The sequence below is a fragment of the Microtus oregoni genome, unplaced genomic scaffold (genome assembly GCF_018167655.1).
Source record: "Microtus oregoni isolate MIOR12 unplaced genomic scaffold, Mior012 000016F_ref0000370, whole genome shotgun sequence".
In the NCBI taxonomy this organism is placed as follows: Eukaryota; Metazoa; Chordata; class Mammalia; order Rodentia; family Cricetidae; genus Microtus; species Microtus oregoni.
In genome coordinates this window covers 32980466-32988592 of record NW_024543075.1, presented here as the reverse complement: position 1 = coordinate 32988592, position 8127 = coordinate 32980466, and positions in this window count along the sequence as shown.

Below are 8127 nucleotides of genomic sequence, written 5' to 3'. Positions count from 1 at the left end.
GGGTGATAGCGTCTAGACTCACCTTGGGTTAGTCTCTGATTAGGCTTATAGGCCATGGCATCGGTGCCATTGATTGGGGTATAAAGTTCTGCAGGTACCATGATGAGTACTGCCTCCCAAGGGCAGAGTGCCAGAGTTGGCCACCTGGTAAGTGTGAACTTGACCTTTTACCACTCTTTGCTTGGACGGCTCCTACCCTCTCACCCCCCGACTTTTAAGGCCTCTTTGGTGTGGATGGGAGAAAATGCAGATCTTTGGCTTCAGAAGCAAACAGATATAATCCTATCAATCAAGCCCTCTACCAAAACCGTAATGGGAAAAATCAGACTATCAACAGGTTCTGTTAAGATTCGCACCAGATCCTTGTCTAGTGAGGAGGCTGGAGGTTGTCAGTCTGCCAGCCCCGGCCAAGCCCATCTACACAGGCTAGAAGGTTTCTACCTATTCTGTTTAGCTTTTCCCAGGCTCATGTACAAGTGACATAGGTCAGTCTCAGCGGTAGTAGCCCCATCAGGACAGTGGGAAGATCAATAGTTGTGCCCAGTGTTCCAGAAAGATTCCCTAGGGTCAGCACCTTCATTCTCCCCTCCAGCCTTCCTAAACCCCAGTCTGGCGTCCAGGCTTCTCATAGTGTCTTAGTCACTGTTCCATTGCTGTGAAGAGACACCTGACGAAGGCAACCTTTATAAAAGAAGGCATTTAGTTGGGGGCTGGCTTACAGTTTCGGAGGCTTAGTCCATTATCATCATGGCACTGGAGCAGTGGGTGAGAGCCAAATGCTGATCCGCAGTTTGGGGGAGAGACAGTGAGAGTGACAGAGATGGGGGGAGGTTGGTGTGGGCTTCTGAAACCTCAACATTCACCCCCAATGATGCACTTCCTCCAACAAGGCCACATCTTCCAATCCTAATTCTTTCAGAGAGTGTCACTCTCTGGTGACTGAGCATCCAAATACATGAGGCTATGGGGGCCAATCTTACTCAGACCACCACACATGGTTTTCCCTGCAAGGAATGGAGTCCTTGATCCCATTTGCCCGGGACCTGAGGGTCTCGTTAAGTTCCTTTATCATTTGCTCTTATTCAGGCCAGACCTGGTTCCTGAATCCAAAACCCCTTCCTGTTTCAAACAGGAAGTCTTCTCAGAAGTAAGATGTCCCTGCCCACCTGGGGACAAATATGCTTGGCAAATGTCAGAGCCTCTTCCTGGCAGAGCTCCTGCCAAGAGACCTGCCAGGTCCTGAAGGCAGTGTGCTAACTCTGCTGAGAGCCAGAGGCCTGGTAGTCCTGTGCTGGCTGGCCTTCAGCTGCGGAGTCCTGACAGGAAACTGTCAGTTACCTCCCATACCGCCTTGGTTTTGGCTTGCTTGGCACCAACATCCTGTCTGCTCTGTTTGCTATGGAAGAGCGAATGAGTACATTTTAATTAGGCTGGTATATAACAGAGCCTGGGGGAGAGCTGGCTTCTTGGAACGCCTCAGAGAGGATGGCATCTGGGAGCTGAGATGGAAGGGAGGGAAGTGAAGTCACAGGGCCGGAGGCTTCCTTCCTGACTGAGATAACGCCCCAGTAATGTGTGTTCTGTAGCAAACGCCTCACCTGAACCTCCAAGCTCAGGAATGAGGGACCCTCCCTGCAGGGTCCTCCCCACACCCAGCTCTACCCTTCCTGTCTCATCCATCCACTGAACAAACATGACCTTTGAACAGCGCTGCAAATTCATCAAGGTGGCAGGCATTGTGTCCACCCTAGCACAGGCATGCAAGAGAGCACATAAGCAGAGCAAATCACCCCACGTGCCGCCTGAAGGGATCCTGGGAGAGACTGTGTATTCATCCTTGTTTACCAAGCCCTACTCTTTGCCTCGAGCCTTCCCTCCCTCTGCCAGGCTGCAGGGAATCAAGGGGCTGTTGTGTCTTTTCTGTTCCCATTATTAAGGTCCCAGACCCTCAAGGTCATTGGTCTCAGGGTTCTCCTCCATACCCACCCACCAGGCTTCAAAGAACTCTGCCTTTAGGGAGGATCCTAAGCTGAAAGTATCTGTGGTTGTCTCCTCCTTTTTCCCCTCCTCTTTCCCTTCCTCTTCCCCCTCTTCTTCCCACCTCTCATCTTCCTACTCCTCCTCCTCTTCCTACCCCCTTTTTCTCCCTCCTCTTCTTCCCCTTTCTCTTCCTCCTCCTCTTCTTCCTCTTCCTTCCTTCTCACACCCTCCTCCTCTGGACATACAATTATCCTGGGCAGACAAGAATACTGGAATTTGTGACCTCAAGGCCAGACTGTAGACCCTGGGAAAGAAAGGGAGTCTCCGTTTCTGTGACAGGCCTGGGGCTTCCAATTCTCTGTTCCTCCCATCTTGTCCTAGTCTGTCAATGGCCTCTGTCCCCTTTCTTCCTAGCACTGCCTCTCCTGCCCCTCTTTCTCTTCTCTCACCCTCCCTCCCTCCTTTCCCCTCCTTCATTACAAGCAGCAACAGGCTAGATCTCACAGTAACAGGCCTGCAGATCGTAGGTCACAATCCTATGGGAGATAAGTTGTGTGACCCTGACAGAATGAGTGGCTTCAGTGCCCTAAGTCTTTGTTCTCACTTGTAAAGTGGGGACCCTCTCCCCTGTCTCTGTGCTGAAGGCCCAGAATAGGGAATAGCTTAAGTGATTTTGATGGACAAGAAGAGGCTTACCCTGGCAGCCATCAAGACCTGCTCCCAAGACCCCCTCCCCACCATGTTAGAGGTTTAGACACGAATGGATCTTAGAGAGTAGGTCAGAACAAAGCTCAAAAGTAAGCCCATGGCCATCTGGAGTGTAGTGGGAGGCAACACAGGATGTAGTTCTGTGCACTCCGTGAGTATATGAAGTCTAAAAGCCAGGAGAACACAATGAAACTGTTTAGAATGAATACTTCTGAGGACAGATAGTAACCCTGTACCAACATGACAAATACCCAGCTGGCCAAGGAAAGGCATGGATGTGTCTGGGGCTCAGAGTACATACTGACTGCTGTAGAAGGAGCCACAGGCTGCGTTCCTGCCACCCAGCTCCCAGCCGCCTGGCTAACTTATGCCCCGAAATAACAACACACAAATTGTATTCATTTAAACACTGCCTGGCCCATTAGTTTCAGCCTCTTCTTGACTAACTCTCACATCTTGATTAACCCATTTCTAATAATCTGTGTAGCACCATGAGGTGGCGGCTTACTGGGAAAGAATCAGCATGTCTGACCTGGCGGCTGGCTCCATCGCGTCTGTCTCAGAGAGGAGAAGCATGGCGATTGTCTCACTTCCCTCTTCCTCCCAGCATTCTGTTCTGTCTACTCCACCCACCTAAGGACTGGCCTATCAAATGGCCAAGGCAGTTTCTTTATTAGCCAATGAAATCAACACAAAACAGAAGCCCCTCCCACATCAGACTGCCACCTTTGTGTCTATTGATTTGATTCAATTTAATTTTGGGTTTTTGAGACAGCGTTTTACATAGCCTAGGTTTGTTCTTAACTCCTGATGCTCTTGCCTCAACCTCTTGGACACCGGAATAACAGGCATGTGCCACCGTTTCAGGGATGCTTATGTCTTTAGAAGGAAGAAAGGTATCCGCAGTGAACGTCACAAATGGTCAGAGCTGCGAAGCTGTATGGCGGCATGCAAGCTGTGGTCACCTTATTGCCTTATGTTAGAAATATTAGAAAAACTATCTCCATGTCCTTGGCCTCTTCTCTTCCCTGAAAAGCTGGTTGTGGGCTGGAGGGCAAAGGCTGCCTCATGTATGATGTCAACCACCTCACAGTCATTTGTCTGTCCCTATCTGTAAGGTCTGTCCTTCCCCAAAGAAAGAAACAGGAAAATAGCCACACTACGATTCTTGCTAAACTGAGGTTTATTGCAAAGCCCTAAGGCAGAAGCTTTCCTTCTGCCTAGTGCGTGGGAACTGGGCAAGCATGGAATTGGGCCTTGAAGGGTGCATAGGAGTTTGCAAAGGATCAGAGGGTGCAGTGAGGAGTCAAAGTCCAGAATGCGGGAGGGTGTGGTATACTGTGGGGCTGGAGGGCAGCTTGCAGCTTGACCTGTGCATCAGAGGGAACATCTGGCAAACGCCGGAAGGCAGGAAGCCTGGTGATTTGTGAGAGGCAATCAGAACACAACCTGCAGTGGTTGGGTGTTTAGAGCATTTGCCTAGCAGGTGCAAGGTCCTGGGTTCGGTCTTCAGCTCCTAAAAGAAAAAAAAAGACAAATGACACAACCTGCAGCCAAGATACGGGTGTGGGAGGGCCTTCTGTCTTTGTGTTGCTTTTATTGGTTAATGAATAAAGAAACTGGCTTGGCCTATAGCGTGGGAGGAGGAAGGCAGAGTTAGAGAGAAGCCACGGAGCCCCGCCAGATACAAACGCTGGAACTTTACCTGGTAAGCCACAGCCACAAAGCAAGATACAGATTAATAGAAATGGATTAAATTGATATTAGCTAATAAGAAGCTAGAGCTAATGGGCCAAGCAGTGATTTAATTAATACAGTTTCTGTGTGATTATTTTGGGTCTAAGCTAGCCTGGCAGCCGGGAACCAACAAGCGGCCTTCTCTAACAAGATATCACTTTGGGGTGCACAGTCAGTCTGAATCTGTGGCTTCCACATGACAGATCCAACCATTTGGGTATGGAATATATACATATATAGCATACACAGTTTATATTCTGGATGGCTGTTGTTCTGAGGGAGCTGGCATGATGTCTTAGCAGTTAAGAGTACTTGTTGCTTTTGCAGGGGACCCAAGTTCTGTTCCCAGCACCCACACAGGTGCACGTGTGCATATACATATACACTTGATTTAAAATAAAGTAAATGTTAACTTTTTTTTTGTTCTGAATACATATAGTCCCCCTCCACCATCATTATTTCCCAAATATCTCAGTAGAGCAGTGATTATAGGTTGTTTGCTTTGCAGTATTTAAATAACCTAGCCAGGCATCGTGTGATCGAGCACCCAAGAGGGTGAGGCAGGAGGACTACCATGAGTTCCAAGCCAGCTTAGATGACAGAGGAAGCGCTTGTATCAAATTATCTCCAAACAACAAAAGCCAAAGTGGGCTGAGAGCTTGGGGGATGGTTCAGCTGATTAGGTATGTGCAGTGAAGGTCCCCAGAAACCACACAGTAAAGTGGTACCATACACCTGCCATCCCAGCCCTGGAAGGGGGATGAAGATAGGAGAATTCCTGGGGCTCTCTAGTCAGCCCCTCTGAGAAACCTGGGCCAGGGGAGAGCCCCTATTTCAGAAGGTGGAGGGCCTCCGAGGAAGACACCCACAGGTGACATCCGGCCTTGAACACATATGCACGCAAGCACGTATGCACGCATGTGGCTGGGTTCCGAGGTAGAGGAAAGAGAATCAGGAAGGAGTTCAATGTCATCTTCAGTTTCACAATGCATTTGAGATCAGCCTGGCTTTACATGAGACCCTGCCTCAAAAAGCCACGATAAATAAAATAAATGTAGCAAGAGGATGTGCATAGGTTATAATAGGCAAACATATCCCCATCTTTGTACATAAGACATTTGAGCATCCACAGATCTGGGTACCCCAGGGGTTCCTGGCTGTGGAACTGAGGGATGTTTGTGTTTTTCTGCAAAGCTGCATTCACAGAGAGCGGGGCAAGGCTTGGTTAGGCTCGGTTCATCTCTGTTGGGTTTGCTTTAATCAGGCTGTGTTTATCTCTTCGCAGCACCCACAGGCCTCCCTGTCTGTCTGCTGGAGGAGCTCAGTAAATACATGTTGGTGGCCAGTGGCCAGGCGGGAGGGAGGAAAGAGGCAGCAGAGAACAGAGCCAGAGAGGAGGGATTTCTCCAGAACAGCCTCAGCGCCAGTTACGTGCTCGCTCAGCGCCTCCCCATCTAGGAAGATAAAGGGCCCCGAGGCTGGCTACCCAGCCTGCTGACAAGTGTCTGTGCATACGTGTGCTTTTAATGAAAGGACTTTACAGGTGTGGGCCTGTTGCAGTGGGTGAGTCCTGTCATAAGATGGTGGCATTGCATGCCTGCCATCCCAGCACTCAGAGGGATTGCTTTGTATTGCTTTGTATTCCTGGCCTGGGCTACGAAGTAAGATCCTGTCTGGAAAAAAAAAAAAAAAAAAAAAAAAAGGTAGCATTATTTATAAAGAAATGCTTTCTTTCTCCTGGGGCAAAAAGGCCTCACATAAAATAAAAACAAGTTCTCTCTGATGAATAATACAGCACAATAAGCCCGCAGCTGGCTGCGCGCCAGCTGCCAGGCTCTGCTCAGGTGGCTCAAAGTACCTGCCCCGCCCTGTTGGCATTGTGGGAGGGGCAAGGCCTGCAGAAGCCCGGGACTTAACAAGTCTTTGCTCTGCTTCCCTGAGTCAACGCCAGTCACCAACCACAACTTACTTCAATTAATAAACTGGGCCCAAAGCAAACAGGCCCCCAGGGGTGCTCTGAGGTGAACGCATGGCTGTTGATTCTTCATTGCCTGTTCCTCCATCACCCAGGGAGATCCAGCCTCCCGGATCCAAGGCTCCTCCTGTCTCCTCTCCCTCATTCCCCTCTGTGGGCAGTCTCTGTTGGCTCTCCTGCTCTCCTCAGTTCAGCTTCTTCCTGGGCCAGCTCTTTCTCCATCTGACCACACTTGTGCAAGATGGCCTAAAACCTAAGACAGCAAACCCCCACACCCCTTGTTCTCTTTCTTTCCTTCCATGTCTCCTTCCGCCAAGGAAGGGTCTACAGAATCATCATGCTCCATCCCGGCTCACTTCCTGGTCACCTCTCAGCTAACTCAGGGAGCGCAGGGGCGACAGCCTCATCTCTAGCAATGACTGAACAGAGATGTTGACATCACCGCGCGTTTGATGAATTTGACAGGGATTGATGTATGAGCTCTTGCTAACCCCACTGCCACTTCTATGTCACAGAGGAGGGAAGGGAGGTACCAGGAAGTTGACTATTTGCCCTGGATATGGAGTCTGGCCGCAGAGGTTGCTCTTCTCTTGTTCTTTGACAATTTTTTTTTTTTTGCTTGTCTTACACCTGGGACCCAGGACAAAGTACTGTGTAAAGAAAATTGTTCAAGAATATGATGCTGCCCCGTCTCTTACATGTTTGCTTATCAGCTCACATTATTTCTGGTTCCATCGTAGGCAAAGTGGGGACCGCCATGCATCTGTTTTCACGACACTGGAGCCGTAGTGGAGGCCGAAAAGGATGGGGAGTGAAAAGCCCAGAGAAAGCAATTTCCTTGGCTTATAGCAGAGTTTCCCAAATCTGCTGTGCACTAGAATCTCCTATAGTGGCCATTCTTGGAATCCCAGGACTTCGGAGGGACAATCTGGAGTCCAGTGTTACCCTTGACTACATAGTGAGTTCAAAGCTAACCTGAGTCACATGAGATCCTGTCTCAAAAATTATTATTATTTAATATGCTGATGCTTGGCCCATTCCCAGAAGTTATGGGCGAATTGACATTTGGGTATTTTAATTCCTCAGGTGACACAAATGCTCAGTAAAATTGGGGGAAACATGGGTTTCAATGCTGATAATAATTAGCAAGTTTGGTTTGCAAGTGGCCCAAAGCCAGCCAAGCCTGGTTAAAGTATATCTATAATCCTAGCACCTGGAAGCCTGAGGCAGGAGGATCACTACAAGTCTGAGGCCAGCCTGGACTACTTAGCGACACACTGTCTCATCCACTCAAAGGGATCATACAGCCCAATTTAGATTATTTTAGGTATGAAAGAAATCAGGGAAAGAGTGCTATATATCAAATCATTTTTAAATAATAGAGGAGGGGTATACAGCTCTGAATGGAAGGATCTTGAGAGGCTCCGGAGGGATGGCTCAATGGTTAATAGCACTGACTGCTCTTCCAGAGGACCCAGGTTCAATTCCCAGCACCCACACAGCAGCTCACAACTATGTGCAACTACACTTCTGGGGAATCCAGCGTCCTCTTCTGGCTTATGTAGGCACTGCATGCATATGGTAGACATATATATTGAGGAAAACCTCCCATATACATTAAAAACAGACTGTTAAGGGACCTGTGAGGGTGAAGGGAGGCTTCCTCATTTTCTAGGTGGCTGCAGCCCTGGTTTACTGTGCCTGCAAAAATCCATAGCTTGCCTTGA